This window comes from Beta vulgaris, chromosome 1 (assembly GCF_026745355.1).
Source record: "Beta vulgaris subsp. vulgaris cultivar EL10 chromosome 1, EL10.2, whole genome shotgun sequence".
Taxonomy (NCBI): Eukaryota; Viridiplantae; Streptophyta; class Magnoliopsida; order Caryophyllales; family Amaranthaceae; genus Beta; species Beta vulgaris.
The window spans coordinates 45915975-45939512 of record NC_079202.1 but is presented as its reverse complement, the minus strand read 5'-3'; positions in this window follow the sequence as shown (position 1 = coordinate 45939512).

Sequence of the window (23538 nt, the reverse complement as noted above, 5' to 3'; positions counted from 1 at the left end):
TTGTTGATATGAATTAGCAAGCTAAGGGTGGGTATTTATAGAAGCCATTGTGTTTAGGTTACCACGAAATCATACAAATAATTATTCTCACAAATGCAAGTTTTACTTTTAGAATCTTATATTAGGAATAAAATATGATTGATCAACCTAAATGTAAAAGGCCAAAAGGGAGTATCTCCATTGAGGTTATGTCATGATGTTTACATAGATGGGTGTTTCTTTGACTGATATTACAATGCATAAAAAGTAAAAAAATTTGATTAATGAGAAATCAGAGTAATTTTGGTTGAAAAAAACACAAAAGTTTCTTTTTAAAAATCACTTCCTAGGCTCTCTTGTCAAAAACTAACTAAGTCGGTTACCCTACTCTCTTCAAGTATGTAGATACTAGTTTTTTATGCACGCGATACGTGCGAGATTTTTTTGGGCATAATAATTACTCAGTATCGAAACAAATCATGTAAAGAGGAGGTAAATACGATTAATAAAGATTGATATGGATTGAGGTTCATGTCAAATCATGTACAGAGGAATCAAGATAAATATAATTTCTTTTCATGATTTTAAATAATAATCGTGTTTCACTTATATCTAACTAAGTATGATTAACATTAGTTGTTTGTTAATAGGAAAAAAATTGTAGGTAAAAGTCACAAAGGCACTTATATGCAAGTAATAAACCCCACATAATTTTATCCACCTATATCCATGTGACTATCAATTCTACCTACCATATAACTGTCCACCCCATATACCCATATGATTGATGTATCTCACTTTTTTTTTCATCTAATCCTTCACATTTTCATCTTCCCTCCTACAACCTTATATCTTCCTTTTTAGAACGACTCGTCTCCTACTCTCCTTATTCTCGCTATCTTTCATATTTCACTCAAAAAGATCGAGATTTCATATCCACATCAAACACCACATTAGTAAGTCAATTCTGATGTCAAAATTAACTCAACCAATGCTCCATTAATTTTTAAGGTAATTTTTGTCTCTATTTTTGTGGGTCTTTTTAGGTTTTCATTTCGATTAGGTGGTAATGTTCAAAACGTTCATGGAAATAGGTTTAATGTTAGAGTTTATTTGGTTGACGAATTAAATATGGGACCTCAAATTTGAAGGTAATTCGTTCTTTATGTTTTATGTTCCTGATTTCGTCCCAAAAATGTTATTATCAACTAAACTTGTCAAAGATCCGGTTACATAATATTTGAACTTTTATGTATGAAGATGGTTTTTTTAACAAAATGGCGGCTGAAGTTCTTGAATCATCCACTTTTTCTTTTTCTTTCCCTTTGTTTTTTTTTTTTCAAGACTTCTTCTACTCCTTTTTCTGAATTTTTAATCATTCTCACTTCTTCTACTCCTTTTCTGGATTTTAAATTATTCATAAGAAATTTTCAGTAAAATTAATCATTTTCATCAATTTTCAATTTCACTATTTGTTTTGGCAAATTAGTGTAATTTCATTTTTAGTTTATGTTTGTGTAATTGTTATTATATTCTAAATTGATTTATATTTTATAATGGAATTTTTTTACAAACATATACTGATTTTTTAAATAATTATTTCAAAATTTATGTCATATACAATACAAACTTAAATTATTCATGTAATTTGAATATAAGAGTTGTTAGGCTTTTTTCCAACTAATTTGAAATAACTTGCAAGATTAAAAAGAATTATGTATCTTTTTTAGAAGTTCGCAAATCACCAATGGACAAATGTGAACCTTCCCGTCGAAATCATACGTTTTTCTTAGTTTGTAATTTGTATTGACGTTGTAGTGTATTGGTAATTTTTTTGGAGTACGTAATTGTAAATGGTTCTTGGGAACGGATTATGTAATTGCCAATGGGTTATAGTTTGTAATTGAATTTTCTTGCTTTTGTAAAGATTCCTCATTTGAGTTATTTGTATAACGTGAATTATGCAATTCTATTGATTTCAGTTGAATTGTGATTGATTGTTATAATTGTATTTTCGCCAATTTTTCTTTTTTTTTGAAGTCTCGTTTTGGTATTGGTTTTGTAATTTAGAAAGGGAAGAAGGGTAAAACAATTTTTTCAAATGAGGACACCATACCTCTCCCCTTCCCTTATATAATAGAAGTAGTAGTTTTCTATGGAGATTTTTATTTTTTACAAGCAATCAAACAACTTTTAATCCTTTTTGTGAAGTGAAACTTTCTAATCGTTTGTAATAAACTATATATCAAATGTAGCTTTTATACTCAATCAAACGATTTAACGTGAGTCTCCTCAAAAAGTAGGAGTATAAAACTTGTGGGACCAAGAAAAACTATAAACCTTTTGATAGTATCTATTAGATCATTCTTTCTTTGATTATTGTATCATCTTGAGTAATGAAGAATAAGGTGTAAAAGAGGGAGAGGGTAAAAATTACTCCCTTTATTCCAAAAAAAATCATTAATTTGGTATTTTCAAAGTCAAACTTTATAAATTTTGACCATAAATTTTCATTCGTATGCATATAATAAAAGCAACATATTTATAAGGAATCTTGCTAAAATTATCGCAATGTTTACTTTACTATATCAACTTATTAGACTAATATTAATACGTAATTAAGATATTTATCATAATATAAAGGTCTTTTGAAAACCGTAAATAGTGAGATCTAAATCTTTTACGCGGTAAATGGATTCATTATAGGAAAGATAATTGTGATAAAAAACTTCGGATTTATAAGGGACTGTTGATAAGATTAGTAATTAATTCCATAAAATTTGCAAAAGTTTTCAAAATTTATTTGGACATTAGTCAAAGAGGAAATGCGGTTATTTTGATATGGATCTAAGATGATTCTTAGGAGCTAAGCAATGCACATATGTAAATATAATGAACAGAAAGGAATGATTCTCCTCCAATAAAACAGAAATAATTGATACACTTCTACCTCACACGCCTAAGCTACGGAGAGAATATAAAGATTTTATCGAATTTAATCATGAAATATTAACTTATATCACATCGATCAACAATGATAATCAACACGGAAAATTTCACACTGAAAAATTGATACGAAAATTAAAGAATACTATGTACTACTGAACATAAAATTTCAAACTAGCATATATTATGCACGTACGTATAACTATGTCTATGTTGAATATAAACTGCTCCTCTTCTCACATTGGGGAGGTCCACTTGAAAAGATGCAGTCCAAACTTTTAGTGGCCAACTCTTTAGTTTCACAAACATAACTAATCTCTCTCTCTCTCTTTCAAGGTTTCATTTTCTCAAGAATTTGGCTTTTGAACCTAAGATAAAGGTTCTCTTTCTGTGGAAATTCGTTTTATATATAAATCAAGCTTATAAGTAACTGGTTTTGTTACTATTAAAACAAACAAATTAAAAAGTGACCATTTTTGTTTTCCTAATGGATTGTTTGATTGACATAAGAATTCATGAAAAGAGAACTTCTGAATAAGTTAAATGTATAAGATGAAGTTGTTTGACGGACAAAAAGATAGGAAGTTGTGCATTTTCAGAAGTTCTACTTCTCATAAAATGGAGGAATTAACTAACCTAGTTCCTCCTAGGTAGTAGAACTTCCCATATAAAGTTTTTCTTTCCATAATCAATCAAACAATATTTACCATTTCCTAGGTAATGAAACTTCAAAAAAAATACAACTTTCTACTTGCAACCAAATAAACAAGCCCTATATTATGCATGTAGCGAGGCATATTAGGCAGTGATGATGGAGCTTTGCCCAATTCCTTTTTAGGAGAAACACAAAATTGTTCATACCATGGTCAAATTTATATAATTTTTTATACAATATATATAAGTTGTTACACAATATAGTTTTGTATATGACAATTGTCATTTATTATACAACACTACTATTTGTGGAAAAATGTTTTAATACTAGTAAAATAGTTGTTAATATAGGGCTTGTTCTCCCCAGCTTATTTTCAGTTCAGTTCAGTTTAATTCAATTCAGTTCAGTTCAGTTCAGTTCAATTCAGTTCAGTTCAGATCAGATCAGTTCAGTTCAATTCAGTTCAGTTCAGTTCAATTCAGCTCTTGACAATACTTTTACTCTCACATATCACTATTCATTTCAGTTCAGTTCAATTCAGTTCAGTTCAGATCAGATCAGTTCAATTCAGTTCAGTTCAGTTCAGTTCAGTCCAGCTGTTTTATGCCAAAGAGAACAGACCCATAGTTCCTCTATTTTTAATAGATGCATCATAATTGAGTTGGTGCACTTTCCGTGTACAACTTTGACCATCAATATTTTCGATTATATGTTATTAAAAATTATAAAAATAATATTTTCAAAATATACATTGAGATTAACCCAAGAATAATTAAGATAATGACATTTATCTTTACTCAATAGTAAATAAATATGATCAAAATTGAATTCCAAATAGTGTAAAAAATCAATATTATATATCTATTAAGAAACGGATGACACGATGAAGTATTACTATAGATTAGCAATTATTACCAAATCATAACAAATATCGAATGTTTCCGTTTCAGATATAAACTTTTAGGAAAATTTATCACATTGATAACAATTATAATTTGTAAAATTTGACTGATGAGTATCAAGTTTGATTGCTTGCTTATTGTCCCAGGAAGAGAGATTAGAGCACATTTATGATACTTTGTCCGCAAATTGAACGAGCGTACATAGTGTGGGCATGTAATACACACAAATCATCAAATCATAGTGCTTTATATTATTTCTTTGCCTATTATTTTTTGGGGAATAGGTGTAAAATCTAAAATTTATAAAATGTGATCTCTTTTTTTTTTCCATTTAGGTCCATTATTATGTTACATCCTTTTACAGTATCGGCTACGTACTAATGACGTTTACCAACAATAATAATGAGACCAAAATATGTTGTTAGCAACTGTCTTTAATTTCTTATTGGTTGTAAATTTGTGATTGTGAAGTTTGCAAAATATGTCACCAAAGTATTTTTTCTAGTATGTAGTTGTGAGCTGTGAGATTAGTACGCAATGTTTGTTGCTTTTTGTTGATGTTTGTGGAGGACAGTAGTACTAGTTCAATGTGATGCAGGTTATATTGTAAATGACGATCAAGATGCATGGTTTCATATGGTATGTTTATTGGTATATTCATGATATGTTACGAGTGATCAAGGTGGTTTGAGGACCATTATCACCTTTGTACTAGGATTCGTAATAATGCATGCATGGTGGCAAAACGGTTTAAAGCTAGCATTTTGTTTTTCCTATATACTACTACAACTATTGAAATAAACGTCTAAATGTTAATTTACGGTAATACCACCGTCATATTTCTTTTTGAGTCCATGTCTATATATATATATATATATATGGAATTTATTGCAATGGAGAAAAATGTTCAAATTATACCTAAGATAATATATATACTGATTTTCGTAGAAATTGGAGATTCTCTAATTGATGTGCCAACAAGTATGTCCTTTAAGCTCCCTTTGAAAAAAAGTATGTCCTTTAAGAAATCTTAGACATGATATTTGATAAATCCTATTATGTATTCGCGTGTATCATGTAGAGTTGTCCATTTGATAAAGAAAATGAGAGAACCAAACAGGTCATTTGGTTATTTAGAACATGAACAATCTAAGAAAATTTATTGTAACGTAGGAGCATTCCCTCTGTTTCACTAATTAAATAGTCTCCCCATCTTATAATATAGTATTTGTTTCTTTTTTGTACACAGTCTCTAAGATAAACATTTGACATTCGATATCTTTAATTCCTTATTATTAAAAAATATAAAAAGTTGATATTATGAAACTATACATTGAGGCGAATTTAACAACATCTCGTATGAATATGTATTTTTTCTATATACAAATGAGAATATTTGGTCAAAGATTTTAAATTTTGATCCAAAGAGAGGAAAACAAGCACTATATCATGAGACGGAGGGAGTAAAATCATTTAAGTTTGCCCAATGAAATTTTTTATAGTTATGGATTATTGGCTTTGGAATTTTACGTGCCTTCCTCAACAATATATAATTTGACACGTTATTAATGGTCTTAATCAATAATTAATTAAGTGTTGAAAAGTTTGCTAGCTGCATTATTCTATAACTGTTTAATTTAATATAATAAATCTAAAAGCAAAAGTCAAAGCCAATAGAGTGAGGGAACCCACCTGTCATTCCTATTATTTCCTCCGTAACCTAATAAATACAACAAATGAATATTTTATACCTTACAAACAATTTACTATTTGTTAATAGTTATAATGTCATGGAGAAAGTAAAACAACATGTGTGAGAGTGAGGGATAACTTAGTGGTTAGAGCTTCCATCCCGATTCTAGAAGGTCTTGTAATCAATTTTCATCCTTGACAAATTGGGATCTCCTTTATTTTTCCCCAACTTGTTGAGACTTCTCCTTACCTTATTAAAAAAAATAAACACCATGTGTCCCTGTATAAAATGTTGTACAAGCAACATATAAAGTGTCGAGTAAACAAAGCTAATATTTCCCCTAAAAGAAAAATAAAGCTAATATAAATTACATTGTAATAGGAATGATGGGTTATGCTATATGCATGCAACCCTTAAGGTTGCATATAAGACATAAATACACTACTTAAAATGGAAATAAGTTGTAAATTTATGGAAGAATTTTGCATCAACCGAGGTAATAAATGATCAATTAATGCAACTTATTTTCATTTTTAGCTTCTTATATACAGCCCTTAGGTTGCATACAGCTTTTCCCAAAAAGAATTTTGGAGTATAACTTGCGTGCTGATAATTTATAATCTAGCATTTAAAATACAGTAATCCAATTATACGTTCTATTTACAATATATTATACTTCATAATTAAATTCTTAGATAATTAGTTTCATTTTGAAAAATACTTTAAAACAAGATTTATCTATGATACTTTCATATGATCAAAATTGATTAGATCAAACATGAATACTGGTAATATAATTAATTAAAATTAGATTTTTATAGTACTTATAGAAAAGTTTTAGTGATATATTCCTCAACTAAACTAATAACAAAATAAATAGATAAAAATCAAAAGATGATAATGAAATGGTTGATGGATAAAATCAATCTTCATTCTTACCCACCCGATGATTGGGCAACTTGGATACATCCTTCGGTAAAACTCCCTTTTGAACAGCAAACCTCAGACCTACCTATTCACATAAGTTCATACAATGATTATTACATAATTTATAATGATAAAGCAAAAAGGTTTATTATTGTCATACGTATATCGTTGGTATTACTAATAAATAAAAGTAGGAATCATAATAAATTATGCAGCCCTTAAGGTTATGAACTTATATAAACTTATTCGAACTTATTTTTCTTCTAAATATATATAAACAAAAAAAGGAACACAGGAGTGCACGACCACCATCATTATACAAGAGAATTTTTTTTTTTATGAAGGAATACAAGAGAAATGTTTCTACTTTCTAGGTAGTAAATTGCAATTTTTCTTCTAGTATTATCAAAAGGTTGTATAGTACGTAAACGCATTTACTTAGTAGTAGTTACATGTTACTACATGGTTTAACTACCATGAAAATGCCCCCCACCCCCCACCTCCACCTCCATTTCCCTTTTAGGCAAAACGCATCTACTCGTACATAAAATTAAGTATCACTTCAATTAAATTTCTGAACTTTAGAAAAGAAAGTATAAGACAAAACCAACAAAAATATAAAAGGCGCCCCTTGTAAAAGAAATACTAGCAACACCAATACTTTTAGCAAAAATCAAAACTGTTAGCGTTCTTTCATTTTTTTTTTTTTTGTTTTTTTGGGTTGGTAAGGAAGTTTCTTTCATAGTACATATAATTAGCATAAATTTGTTTGTTTTTGGGCATGTGCCCATGACTTTTCTGTCTTACCTAATGGAGTTTCAGATTCATGTTAAAGTTACGACTTACGACCATATTTTTCTCTAATTTTTCACTGAAAATTATCATCTATCTTTCAATGCTAAATTTTCTTGGTTTTTCATTTTTTTTTTACAAAAATAATAAGACATTGATTCTATCTAATTAAACTAGTAGTTTTTTTTTTTTAATCCATATGAGCCACAAAGGCGATACAAAGTACAAAGAAGGGGGAGGGGGGATTCGAACCTGTGACCTTATCGTTCACAGCACCTCAATCTTAACTACTAAACCAAGACATCTTTGATTAATTAAACTAGTAGTTAGAATTAAGTGAGTATGATTATCGCTTTATGTTTATTGGACCGGCAACTGAAATTTTCTACATAGCAAACAAACTACTCTAGATTCCTCCTAATGATTTATACATGCATGATCATGCGTTGATGAATAGAATCATATTTCAGGACCACGTGCTTTATTTTTCACTTTGGAATGGAACTAAATTCCCACCCATTATTTGACATTGTTGTATTTCTCTCTATATATTTCACATCTTTCTGACAAACGTAGCTAAAAGGGAAAAAAAGTTGATGCTAAATAAAATTTCTATTTTCCTAAAAGAAAGAAAAAACAAGAATAATTCAAGAAAAGAAAGGAAAAAAAAATAGAATATTGATTATAACTATCACTACAAATTACTAATAAAAGCTAAAGCCTTTTTTTAAACCATTCAAACAGCCTACAATACTAGTCTTGTATGCACGTGATGCGTGCTTTGATGTATAGAAACATAAGTGGTAGATAAACATAGATTAAGGATTTAATTCATGACTCGAGCAATGGCCTTCTTTTATAATTATTTAAATATTAATTAATGGAGGTACTTTAGAAATTTAAGGCGGACATTAAAATCCTCAAGTAAAATAGAGATAATTCATGCATTACTTCCACTTGAAAAGTCAAACATTATAAACTTTGACGTTTGATCACAAGTTCTCACTATTATGGATAACTACGAAAAAAGAATATCCCATGAATTTCACGGTTTGGTCCCGGACCGTGATATCTCAACCCAGCCCACTACGGCCCACGGTCCGACCCGCACCAGTGGCCATCACTACTTCCAACATGAGGTCAATTGGACCCCCCTCCTAGGAACATCACATTTTCGTTGGGCTTACTTGTCCTAAACAGATCTTATTATTACGACCTTTCATCTTGCATGTCATAATACGCTAGGATTGTCGGCTCTGATACCATGATAAATTTCATTGCACCTAATACAATCTCACATTGGATGAGAATTTGATCACATACAAGGTTAGCAAGGTTTCCATCCTAAACTAATTATGGTGATAGGTAGAGTAACCCACCAATCTGTATGTTAGTCATTCTCTCACTAAATTCTTCAATATGAGACAACTATATACTCCTTAACTCACATGGGGGCTATACTGATGTTAACATTACTCCATACTTTAGTATATTAAGGTAACTTAAACTCATAATTGGTTACTTACTCATCATGCAACAAATTTCAATTAATAATAGAGCCCTAGATGTATTATTGTCAAAAAGTGAGTTTCAAGACTAATTGATAAATTCTGATAAATTATGATAAAATAAGTTAGAATATAATAAGTAACAACTTATCAAAACAACTGTTAGTAAGTACAAATTAGAAGCGCAATAGATTTAGATAAAACTCCATAGTTTCTTAATCTACACAAAATTAATTTTGGACCATTTCTTTTTAATTTTCATGTATGTATACATCTTTTTTTTTTTTTGACAATGAGAAATCATACATTAACGAAAAGGAAGTACAACCTAATGCTAATGCAACCCAAACTAAAACAAACAAACAAACAAACCTAAAGGAGCTTTAGGAGCTTGTACATTCCACTTAAAACAAAACAAAATTAAAATGATACAAAGACGCATAGGAAGGGGACGTCGCCGGTCAATGCATGTGATGGTGGATGCAAACCTCAGATGGCTAATGGAAGTGGAAGAAGAATCAGATGATGATCACGATCCGAACGATGACCAACCAACGGCGAGCGTTGCATCTCGCCACATGAGCAATCCCAATGATCTGATATCGCTTGGGATTCTGAGCTCATTATCATGTGAGGAGTCACGTTGCATTATGACTCATTACTCTCGATAGAGAGTATTTAAGGTTTCTCCATGAGTTAGGAGAAACAATGATAAGTAGGCGTGCTAAAAACCCCTGCTAGATGCAACTGGGGTGCTGCCTGCATATTTGAAGTTGTCAAGGCACACAACAAGAATCCGTCTTTATAGCGTCTGCACGTAGCGTCCGCCAAAAAATCAGACGACATCCGTCAAAATACCGTCCGTTCTTTGCGCTGACGCTATTTAGCGTCCGATTTTGGGAATTTACCGTCCGCCACAAAGACAGATGGAATTTAACGTCCGTTTTTGAAACTTACCGTCTGCTTTGTGGCGGACGGTAAATTCCCGTCCGACAGGCGGACGCTACAGGGTATTTGACGGACGCTAAAATCTCGGGTATAATATTAGCAAACACGACCCTTGCAATCACATTTCGACCACATATCTACGAAACTCCAAACCCTAACCCCTCTATTCTCTCAGGCGAACAGCGGCTCTTTACTCTCTCCGGTGAACCGCTGCGCCGCCATAGTCGCCGGAGGACCGCCACCACCACTCCAATCGCGTGCCCTAACCCTCTATTCTTTCGCACCTCTGCGCCTCGTGTCTGTCCGCACTCTCGACGCTTGCCGCCTGCCGCTGCTCCTGTCGCTGCTCCTGCCGGAACTTCACCGGCACCGTGCCGCCGCCGCCTTGAGTCTCCCTTCTACAGAAACATAAGGTATGAACTTGTACCTTAGTTTTGTTAATTTTTGGCTTGAATTCCTTGTTGTTGATTGAGATTTTTGGTATATTTGATTTGATGTTGTTGTTGTGAAAGATGATTGTTGTTGTTGGTGTTTTCAATTGCATTGTTGTTGATGTTGTTAAGGGAATTTGTTGTTGTTGGTGGTGTTTGAATTTGTTATTGTTGTTAAGTGAACTTGTGGTTGATAATTAAATTGATATTATAGTTGCTAGCTATTGTTTTAATATTATTTTGTGTGACATTGTCAATGTAATATAATGGGTAGTTGAATGTTGGTGAATTGTTTGCTCATTTTTTTCCATATAAGTTATGACTGATCTGAGCATTATCTTAGTTATAGCATGTAGGAAAATGCCCAATTTTAAATAACTAGTGGTCCCTATAATAATGAGTATCATCTGATATTCTGTTTGGCTTGTGGGGTTTATTGGTTGACTCTCAATTTATTCAACTTTAATACAAAACGAAAACATTTAGTTTTGAGGGCAGATGATCACTTATCATGGTTATTGAGTCAAAGAAAGTATCGGTCTTGACTTTGTTTTGTATGTTTAGAATAATAGATCTAGTATATGTTCAGTATATATAATATATATATATATATATTATATATATATAATATATGAATGTATTTATTATATACTTAATTTGCTTTATTTATTATGTAGTGCTGTTAATCTTTTGGATTTGTTAGTAATTCTTATTATTCATAAATTGTCTAATATTTGTCTACTACATACCTTACGTACTCCTATTAACAAGTAGTGAATATAGTGAATTGATATTTTCTAGTTGTATGTAGAGTTTTAAATTATGAAAAGGAAGGAACGTAGCTGGATGTATAACAGACTTGATGGGCGTGCCCTTAGAACTGAGTATGTGAAAGGAGTTGATAAGTTCATTGAGTTTTGTTTACAACATCCTCATTTAAATGACGGTGATAAGATAAAATGTCCATGCATGAGGTGTAATAACTTGCGTTATTTGGATGTGGACACGGTCAAAGTACATTTGTACAGTAAGGGTTTTAAACCGAATTACTTTGACTGGTTATGTCATGGTGAACGTGCTACGGGGTCCTCTTCATCTTCTGCATAGAACTTGAAATAGGCATAGAAGTAGGATTATAGGAACATGAAACCCAAAAAAGGCTTGAAATGGCTTAGTTTTTCTCATTTTCATTGGCTACGTGTATTAAACTTGCTTAGAATCATACACCAAGTAGTAGAAATTTAAATGAGTATTTTAGCTTGCATGAGCCATTAGAACTTGGAATGGCATAGAAGTAGGATTATAACATACCAAAAAAGGCTTGAATGCTTAGTTTTTCTCATTTCCATGGTGTGTCTAAACTTGCTTAGAATCATACAACCATGTAGTAGAAAGTTTAAATGAGTATTTTAGGACTTGCATGAGGCATTAGAACTTGAAATAGGCATAAAGGAAGGATTATAGGAACATGAAACCCAAAAAAGGGCTCGAAATGGCTTAGTTTCTATCATTTTCATTGGCTACGTGTCTTAAACTTGCTTAATCCATTCTTGCAGGAAAGTTATGACAAAACTCTTGCTCAATGTGAAGAAAGAGGTGAAACCAAGGCCCCGAACCAGATTTTCTTTGAGACTGTTGGTGGCAGAAAGAAAGGGTGGGTTCCTGGTTTGGGGACGAGTAACCTCTATTTTGAGAGGTCTTCGAGGGGATGAGGTAGTTCGTCCTCCAGTTGCAGTCCTTCCATGTTTTCTCAGATGTCTGCGAAGTTCGAGGAAGAGAGAGCCGAGATGCAAAGAGAACGTGAGCGGATGCAGAAGGTGATAGAAGAGGAACACATCGCCAGGCAAAAGGAGAGAGAGGAGGATCGCAGGGTGTATGTGAGTACCTGGCGCAGATGAGGTGACTATGGAGACATACAGCCAGATGATGAGCCAGTGTGGTGGTTCATTCCCTCTCCCGGGCCTCGAGACCCCCCCCACCGGCGGTGGTGATGCGTGTGCGACTTAGGATCCTACATTAGCTTACACTATCTATTTTGTTTACATTTCGGGACGTGAAAACATATAATTTAGTTAAAACCGTTAACTTATATTTATATATGTATGTATGAATTTATATTAGTGTATTTATGAATTTATATTTAATGCAAACAGGTCATTAGTGCAGAATTCCGTGCATTAGCGGACAGCTTGAGTATATATTTTGTTGGAAAACGATACAGGTTAAAAACTATTCAAATACAATTAGCTTTGTGTTAAAAAAAAAGGAGATTTGCGTCCGCCTATGAAGTTAACGTCCGCTAAAAGAAATTCGAACCATGCAAGAGGTCGAGCAATTAACGACTGGTTTCTAAAGTTAGCGTCCGCTGAAACAGACGCCAAGTAGCGTCCGATATTGTGGCGGACGCTAATTAACGTCCGTCTTACCTGACGCTAATTAGCGTCCGCCACAATATCGGACGCTACTTGGCGTCTGCTGAAGGAACAGACGTTACGTTCAAAAAATCGGACGCAAAAGTTTTGCGTCCGTCAATCGGACGCTAAACGCCGAATTAGCGACCAGGGTTTTTGCATCAGCCGTTTTGCGTTCGTTGTCGGACGCTAATTTTATTAGCGACCGTCTTCGTGTTTTTACCGTCCGATTTTGTCGGACGATAAAGCCTTACATTGTTGTTGTGGCAAAGACCATTAAAATCAGTGCCAAGCTAAAAATAGAGCCAAACAAGTTGAACCCTCGACCACACTTTTGGTTTTTAAAATCGAAAAACAAACGTCTCAACCATGAAAAACTATCATCGCCTCGTCCATGTGCACGATCTTCTTGATTCGCCTTGTTCCTCAGCACATATTGCCAAAAACCGACATACTGCACTGATACTATCTTGAACCACCATTCTTAACCCATTTGATAAACACTTGTCGAGGGCCACAACCAACTACTGGCAACAACTTTAACAACACAAATACAATGCAATCCTTTTATTCAGATATTAAACACGCATTTCAAGAAAAAAGTTGACATACTGAAATCTAACTAATTTAGTTGGATAACCGATAACCCAACAACCTGGGGGAAGGTGGAGGGGGAGGGGAAGCCTAAAACAACCATAACCCTAAATATGGGAGTGTGCCTACCAGGTGCAAGGACGGGGACATGAATCATGGTCGCCAAAACGCGGAGGCAGCGATAGGTAGGGGTGTTCACAAAAAACCGAAACCGAAATCCCGTACCGAAAACCCGAAAAACCGATTAAAATGGGCGGTTACCGAACCGGGAAATTTGGGATTGAACGGTTCGGTTACCGAACCGGTAAAAATAACGGTTAAATGGTACGGTTACGGTTATGATTTTTTATAAAACGGTTAACCGAAAAACCGAATAAATTTATTTATTATTATTGTTATTTAATTTTTATAATAATTATATTAATTAATTTTTTTTATTAAAGACATTAATTATAAAGTGTAGACATGTAGTCTGTGACTTCACTTCTTGTCACTGGTAACTTGCCTAAGGCTAAGAGAATCAGAGCCTAAGAGGAGTAAAGGACTATGTATTTCATTAAGCAGTAAGCTGGCAATGTGCTCCAAAATAATGAAGACTCCTTAGCTAAGCCTCTAAGCAAGTAAGAAGTATGCAGTATGCAGTATGTAGTAAGCAGTATGCAGTAAGCAGTATGCAGTAAGCAGTAAGCACTACTGCACTAGCAGCATCCACGCCATCCAGCATCCTTGAGTTCTCACTGTCAAGTGTGTGGCAGACTGGCAATGTGCTCAACATGTAATAGTTTAATGTCTTTGTGCTTGTTTTTTCTTAGAACTTTGAAATATGTATTTCATTATATCGTAATATTTTATGGTGTGCAATGTTTTTAACGATAATTGTCTTTTATAGATAATTTTGGTATTAATGGTATATTATTTTAGTTGAGAAAAAATTAAAATCGAATATATAAAATAAGTAAATTGATTTGATAAAACTTGAGTAACGGTTAATGGTTAACCGGAAAACCGTACCGAAAAACCGGTTAACTGTTTATGCGGTTACCGGTTTGAACGGTTACGGTTACGGTTCGCAAATATGGCGAACCGAGGTTACCGTCCCGAAATTTTATTTCGGTACGGTTAACCACCCATGAACACCCCTAGCGATAGGAAGGGGTAGATTTATATAAAAGGAAAACAATGTCCAATAAATTCATATATATTAGTTTAGAAAATATAAGATAAATGCAAATACGTATTCTAAATTGGTGTATATATTGATTGTCGATGTAGAAAACATATAAACTAATCAATCTATAGCTATCCAATCCTCAACAAGATTCACACCCAACGCACATGTCCAATCTTCCAATCATAAAAAATTTGTAGGTCACCAATTAACTTCAACCAACTAACAATGTTTCTTAATTATTGTATCAATATACTTTCCGTTTAACATTTTATTCCTCATATAATAGTATTTAACTATGTGTAGAGGTATCATGTTATACTAAAGGTTTTCGTACATCTTAGGTTCCTTTTCGTGTTCAGTTACTAGAAGATCGAGCTACAACCCATGATGGAGATGGATGCCACGTACAGTAGAAAATCTAGGAAGCAATATGCGGGAATGAAGAAGGATGCATGAACCTAATTAGTAGTAGTTACCAACCATGCATGGTAAAGGGTTTGGACTTTAGACTTTGGCGTTCAAAGATTCTTTTTTCATACTAATTAATACTCTAGCCTGTGAAATTAGTTAAAAGAAAGATGGGTGAATATTTGTAGAATTAGGAATTTCCAACTTTTAGATCTTACTTTTGTTATTCTCAAATTTCAATAATATGTTTATTTTTCTTCAAAAATGAATGTAAACAAGAGAAGTTGACTGAATATGATATTATTTTTTAGTTATATGAAGTATATATGTAGAACCCCTAAAAAAATAAGTATGTATGTAGAATATGAATATAATATATATCAAATTAGAAAAAAGAAAAACCTTTCATCATAATTTATACTCAACCTTCAAGTACTTTAAGGTCTGTTATCTTTTGTTAGTAGGAAAATGATTATTCAAAGAACTCTATACTGGTAAAATATTTTTACAACTCCTGCATACCAAATAAAGCAATTATTTTCTCAAAAATATATCCTCAGATATTCTCTTTCTGATTGGAATTCTTGATTATATAGACCTTACTATACACATGCATGTCTAGAGATAGCTTGAGAGTTTATGGTAACATTAAAATTAAGTGAATTGAATCTAACAAGATTTTAAATGACACTACTTTTAGATGTAGACTAGTTATTAGGCCCGGATTATGCCCCGGGTAAGAAAAAACAATTATTTATTAATATAATATTTTATGATAATAACACTAAATATAACTTAGCCTAGTAGTTAAAACTCTAGTATATGTGTACTTGAGGTCTCAGGATCAAACCCTATATTATGCAATTTCTTATTTTTTTTATTGTACATGAATTAAAACTTATTGATAAAATGATAAGTATATATTTGAATTGTATATGAAGAACATATAAACTTGTTGATGAATTCTATCATATAATATGTGATTACCATAATCATACAGTTTATCATCATAGAGAATATATACAAATATATTAAAAGGCGTTTTTATCAAAGGAATGGTGCCAAGTGGCACTCTGTCAAAATTCTAATGCACATGTTTATGATTTTATTTAAAAATATTAACAATATGTAATTACTAGAATTTGAACATATGACCTTTGAAATAAAATGTAAAAGTTTAAGCACTAATCCACTTCTGGCCTGTTCTCTTCGGCATAAAACAGCTGAACTGAACTGAATAAAACTGAATTAAATTGAACAGAAATAACTGAATTTAACTGAACTGAACTAAATTATATTATAACTAATAATAGTAATAATAATATAATATAATATTATATTATATTATTTAATTAATAATAGATTCATAATAATGATTTATTAATAATAATAAGTTATTAAATAAAATAATAATAAATTGTTGTGAGATGGATGGATTAGTCCGTAATAAACAGATTAACTAATAACTTGACGAACAAAATTAGTATATCGAAATATATAATATATTTTACACCCAACGCTTAAAAAGAATGTTACAAATTTAATAGGATGTGTTTTACTGTAATTTTGCAAAGAGTTCAAAATCTTTCCTTTTTTTAAAATCTTTTTTCTTTGTCGTTGATCGGTTGTTTTGATTGTGCTAGATTTTAATTTTTCTACAATTATGCGTCTTTACGCTTTATTTTTGCTGAGATTTTGGACTCGAAAAAATAATCCTAATCGAATAAGTATTAGGTTATTTTTTTTCTTTCACCAAAATATATAAATAGACACACGTTATTTTTAAAAACAATATATTCTTTAGAGGATTAACAGGACTAGCATTCTAATATGACTTGTCTTTATTTTGATCCACGCTTATCAACTATAACTTTGATCATTAATTTCTAATTATGAATAAGTAAAAATTAAAAATATTGATATTTTGAAATCATCTATTTAGATGAATATAACAAAATTTCACATGGCCTATTTGGCACTAGTTATTTAGGTAGTAGGTAGCAGTTGGACGAAATTAAAACGCTATTTCAGAAAATTACGAGTGTTTAATAAGATAGTGGTGGTAGTAGGTGAGTCCGGATCCTCTAGAGTTTTAGTGAAACTCTACAAGGTAGAGTTGTATCTGAGACATACATTTTAAAATCAAGGGCTCATATTGGTGGAAGGGAAATATTTAGGGATTTTGGAAAGAGAATATATAGGCCATTGATTTTTTATTCTGTGGTTGATATTGCTCAAATTCTACCTTGTAGAGTTATTTTACAACTCTAGAGGATCCAAATACGGGTAGTAGGGATGGCAATGGATTAGAATGGTAAGTATCAGAACACTAGCTAGTGAAATCACAAACTTAAGGCATCTGGCACCAAAATGAAGTTTTACCATAATTAATTATCGTGTAAAACACATTTGTATTGAACTCTAAAATCGGATCTTAAACTCTAATTAAAATGACAGTTAAATGTGAAACATGAGGAATGGTCGAATGTGGTGTGCTCTAAACTAGCAAACAATTATTAGACATGTAAAGAACATAAATCATTATAGTCAGAATTAAATTTTGTGTTATGTCAAGATTTAAGTACTCCATAGTCCAAATGTTAGACCGACTTTTTGATTCTTGTTCAAGATCCCAAATAATCGAATCGAATTTTTGATTCATTAAATTTGGACGAGTCTACTTACTAGCTATATAATTAATTAAAGAATAGCATAGCATAGACCGACTCTCTACGTGATACTGGCATATATAATTAATGAGATCAATTACAATAATGATTACAATCATAATAGAGTATTAAACATTACAACATCGATCAAATGAATTAATATTACTCTGAAGAAAGGGGGGATAGTCGAGAGTCCAAAGAACTTAGGCAAACTACCAAACTTTGATTCGACGTGAATCTCCGTTTTTTTTTTGTATAGTACTAATAATAATATGGACATATGGTTCTTTTGACGATAATTTGTTCCATAAGATGCGTCTTTAAGAAAGCATAGTAAAAGATTCGTTTTTAGATGTTTCCATATGTTCAAAACCAAACTACATCACATGCATTTGCTTGACCGTGGTTGCTCTTTTTCTAGGCAAAGCATGTAATGAAAGCATCTAATAACCCTCTTGATTTAACTATTCTACGCTTCTTTTTCTCTCCTATTGCATTGCACCTTTAGTTAGTGAATAGTGAGTGATTAAGACGATACTTAAAAATATTGTGTGACCTACATTTAACAAGCAAAAATTCAAAAATAATATACTTTAGTACATGATTTTTATACTATATATGTTAATAATGTCATCTTTCTTGAAAATATAAGCCATTACATTATATTGGGTTAATGGATAAATCTCTTTTTTCATTCTTGAAATCCTTAGTTAGAGGTTATATATTATAAAATATTGTATATATTTTTGTTGATTGATTCGTTGTATGAGTTTAACGTGAAGATGTAACATTAATGTCACGTGGCGGGTGTACTATAAATTATATAGTGCATTTTAATAATGATATATATGGACTTATTCACCGGTTCATGTTAAAGAAAAGTTTAAAAACACATAACTTTTTTTCGTTTCGTCCAAAAGTAATTGAAGATAGCTAGTGGAGAAACCCACTAGACTTAGCCTTATATCAGTCATCTTTGCTTTATTTCCATGTAATACTTCATACTTATAGGTTTTTCTGCTGATCTTAACATTTGGCCATTCTTTATGATAAGTTTATAGAGCTAGACATTATCATTAGTATAGTTATAACTTATATCATAAACCCCATCACTCCTTATATCATTGCCACACTTGTCTAGTTTCCAAGATATGTATGTATTTGACTATCTGATGTAGGAAGGTTAGTGGATAAGTTCGATAAGAAAGTTCAACAAAAAGGCCTGAAATGATTTCCACTAATCGGGCTTACAGAGTCCGATTGCTTATTAATTGTGATACCTTTTTGGAAGCGGAACGGGCCAACGAGTCAAACTCACCGCTACGCCGTGACCAATAGGATTTTTAAGCCATCCGAGTTGGTTTAAGGCCCGAAATAAGCATTTTAATAATTTTCGGATTTTATTATTTCCTTAATTTCGTATTAGGGTTTTGTGTTAAGTATTATTTAAACATTATTAGGTCATTGTTGGGAGGTAGTTTTTTACTTTTAATAAAATCACATAGTTATTAATTACTCTTTTCTGGTGGATTCCGGAGTTTTTACAGATTTATCGCTTGTAAATCTGTTTGTTCTTGATTGAGATTAGCGCTTACTTTTCTCCATAAATTCCGATTGCGTCACTATCAATAATATCTTTATTCATGTATTACTTAGATATAAGAATTTAATATTATGAAATAAATATTGAAATAAATTTGACAAGACTCACATGATGATACTTTATCTTATACTGTAGGAGTATATATATTAGTGCAAAATGCAGTCAAAATAAAAGAACTTAATCCACTAAAGAATATATGATATTGTAGTTGATTTAGGAGCGAGTTAAAGTAATTTTTTTTTTTTTTCAAAAAAGGGTAAAATGTAGATTCCTTGCAAGTTGCAAGTAGGAGGGGGATTTTGGGGATCATACTTTACAAGGAGAAAGAATGAAACTCTTGTTATAGTGGTGAAAAGAGGGCGTATAACCAACTAAGACGACCTTGTTTTTTTTTTATTATTACCAAGATAATAATATAACATGTACTATACATGATTAACGTACTAAGAACTCTATAGAAAATATACACCTAAAAATATATAGAAAATATTACATATAGAAAAAAGATATATATATATATATATATATATATATATATATATATATATATATATATATATATATATATAGGGTGGTCGAATGGTCGTTTATATTTCAAACATGCAGGCAGGCAACAGTCAAAGTCGGAAGTTACGGAGCAATGCTTGATTTGCTTTCTGTTTATAAATTATTTAATAGAATACTTGTCTGTCTCAAGGTTTCTAGAGAAAATTGAGGATATAAACTTTCTTAGGCTCAAAGTTGTGCCGGTAGTATTTTTCTAAAGATCCCTTTTCTACTTTTCGTGCGCTTAGAAGAATTATATAATTGCATCTTGCTATTTTTTAAAATTACCTAACTCTCACTTTTTTGACATTCTTGACTTCTAGGTTGCCTTTACAAACTAAACCACGTTTTTGTTTTGAGTAAATTTGGCCCTATGAGTCATTTAGTAAGGTAGGGGTAGGTTTAATGATTTTAGATATTAACTGTAATAAAGTAGTTAAAGAGAATTAAGTAACTTATAAATTTGAGCGACCAAAATTAATATCATATGGAATCACTCCTTTTCAATATATATATAACATTAACACTTTATAAAAATTAACCGCAAATAAGATCTCTTATCATATGACAAATAAAAATTATATCATTAGATTAGTCATGAAAAATACTATAAGAATATTATTTTCTTATGATATTTCTTGATAATAATTAAGAGTAATTAACGATTAAAGTTTGACCTAAAATATCGTATATGTCTTAAATTTTGAAACCAACGGAGTCTCATAATTTTATTGTGTAGGTGTTTTTTTTTTTTGTTGCATGTGAACTCACATGTATATGTGTACGATTTCAACAATACACTCTCTAGTCTTACTTGTTTTTTTTTTTTTTTTTTTTTGGTGTTTGCACCCGGTTCACCCTTCGGGTTACATCCGGATCGAGGTCAAGTTCGGGGTGGTTAGGTTCCATTCCTCTCCCAAGGGTGTTGCGGGGATTCGAACACGGGTCCGTCCTACCAAAGCCAGTCCCATCACCACTAGGCCAACTCTCTAGTCTTACTTGTAAATTGCATGTTAACTATATATTTTACCGACATGGGGTCTCAAACACTCTATTGGTATATGATAAAAAGAAGTGTGCATCATAAAGAAAATACCAACATGCATGGTTGTGATGTCAAGAATTCAAGATGCCTTCTTGTGATATTTGTGAAACAGCTTACTTCATCCATGAAAAACTATAGTTAAGATGCTTAACTTTATAAGCTCATAGGAGATATTTTTCTCAAAAACTAATTAATTTTGGAGTTGCTATGATTTTTGATGATTAACTATATAATACGATGTAGTTGATCAGGTAGTAATTAATATAAGATGACAGCATAGATATTTGAATAGAACACATATGGTCATGACAAAATGATTTCATGAATATACCAAAAATCTGATGAAGTATTGTAATCAAGCTAAGGTTGTAGAAGATAAACTAAGTTAATTTAATAAGTGTACGGTTCCTTGCAACTTTACAACAAGGGATTGAATATCCCCAAGTGTGTTAATAGACAGCGGCAAATCCAAAAATTAATTTAAGTGGGTTTAACATACATATGATAAGTTTTATTTTTATCAATTAGTCAAGTTTTATAAGAAAAATCTGAGTAATCTCAAAATTTATAAGGACAAATATTCTTGTTTAAATATTTAAGTGAGATAAAAAAAAAACCCCAGTTGCTTCAATGTGGCTCTGTCACTGTTAATAGATACACTTATTAAACCATTAAATCAAGTTAATTAGTTTGTTCAAATCAGATTCTGATGATATGCCAATTGATTAGGTTAAGTCATATACTACTATGTGCGTATTATTGAGATTGATAATTCTAGTCGAGTCAGTTCAATTTTAAGGTTGATATATGACACTTAGCTGATTTCTAATTTACAGTAGTTTATATGTATTGGTCAAATGCTTTGAATAGAATCATATGTTGCTAGGTCTATATATGCATACAACTAACATGTTGACCATGATGGCCCTCTTTTTGAGGACGTTCAATGTGTTATTATTGTTATTCTCATTATTGGCTTTAATCTAGGTTGACAAAATCTTGATTGAAACAACATCTAGTCTTTTCTAGTTTCTTCCCACCTTGATTCTCAAGGCAACCCTTGTTGTTTTTTCCTTTTCACAAATTCTTAATTGAAATTGTACATTATAATTTATAGTGTAATAATTCATAACTATTATTTGTTTTATAAAAAAAAACTCAAATTAAATGACATGAAACAAATGATAAAATGATAAGAGATTGAAGTTATTATTTGTATAATCCATGTCATTCTTGTTAAAGTCTAGTCATTATACATGTTACACAATAAGTTATGGTGTAACATGTGACATCCAAAACATACCTTTTCTTTTCCTAAGGTTATTCAGAAAATGAAACATATATATCTAAAACCTAAGACAAACAAATATTATGCTGCCACATGTACTCTTCCCTCCTCCACACAATCAAATGAGACATTGAACCATAAAAATGTGCGTTTCAAGACTCGAACACATGACCTCTCATTTGATATGATATGCACTAACTAACTACATTAAAATGCTCATATTAGTCTTTGTGAGGGAAAAAATTATTTAAAAATATATATTTCTATTTTTGAATACTTCAAATGCACTTCATTAAATAATTCGGAGCGTAAAGCCCGGAACAAGAACTAGTTGAAAACTAAATTATATACTTCCTCTGTTCTATAACAAGTGAAACACTTCTCTCTTTTATTTTTCGAAAAAAATGTTTCGCTTATTATGAAACAGATTATTTATTAAACCAATTTGTCAATTACTTAAATCACGTAACCGGTTTTCTCTCTTGTAGATGTCAAATCAAACGTTGACAATTTGACATTCAAAGATGCTATACGATTCATTCACAGTTTTTCTCTCTCTAAAAAGTGAGACCATCTCTCTCTAAAAAGCTAAAAGAGAGAGTGCTTTATTTTCTACTAAATCAAATCCATCCTCCCTGATCTTTTCCAATCCAAACAAGTTAATGAATAACCCAAACACTCACCCGCACCACCATCATGGAAACCCCGAAACCAATATTCTTCGAAGAGTTGGTATCCAAATAGAATCAGAAGATCATGACACTAACCAAGATGATTATATCCTTTACAACACTGTCCTTGGCAAGGTAAAGGACCTTCGAGAATTTACTGAACAACAAATCGCTGACTGGGTTACAACATCTTGGACAACCCACGACATGATCCAAGTGAAGAAGGTAGGGAAAATCTTTTTCTTCCTCTGCTCAGACGACCGTGATAGAGCTAGCCTACTGGATCTTAGCTCCGCAAATTTCCAAGGTGCTCTCATTTTATTCACAAAATGTGAACCCCAAAATTCTTTT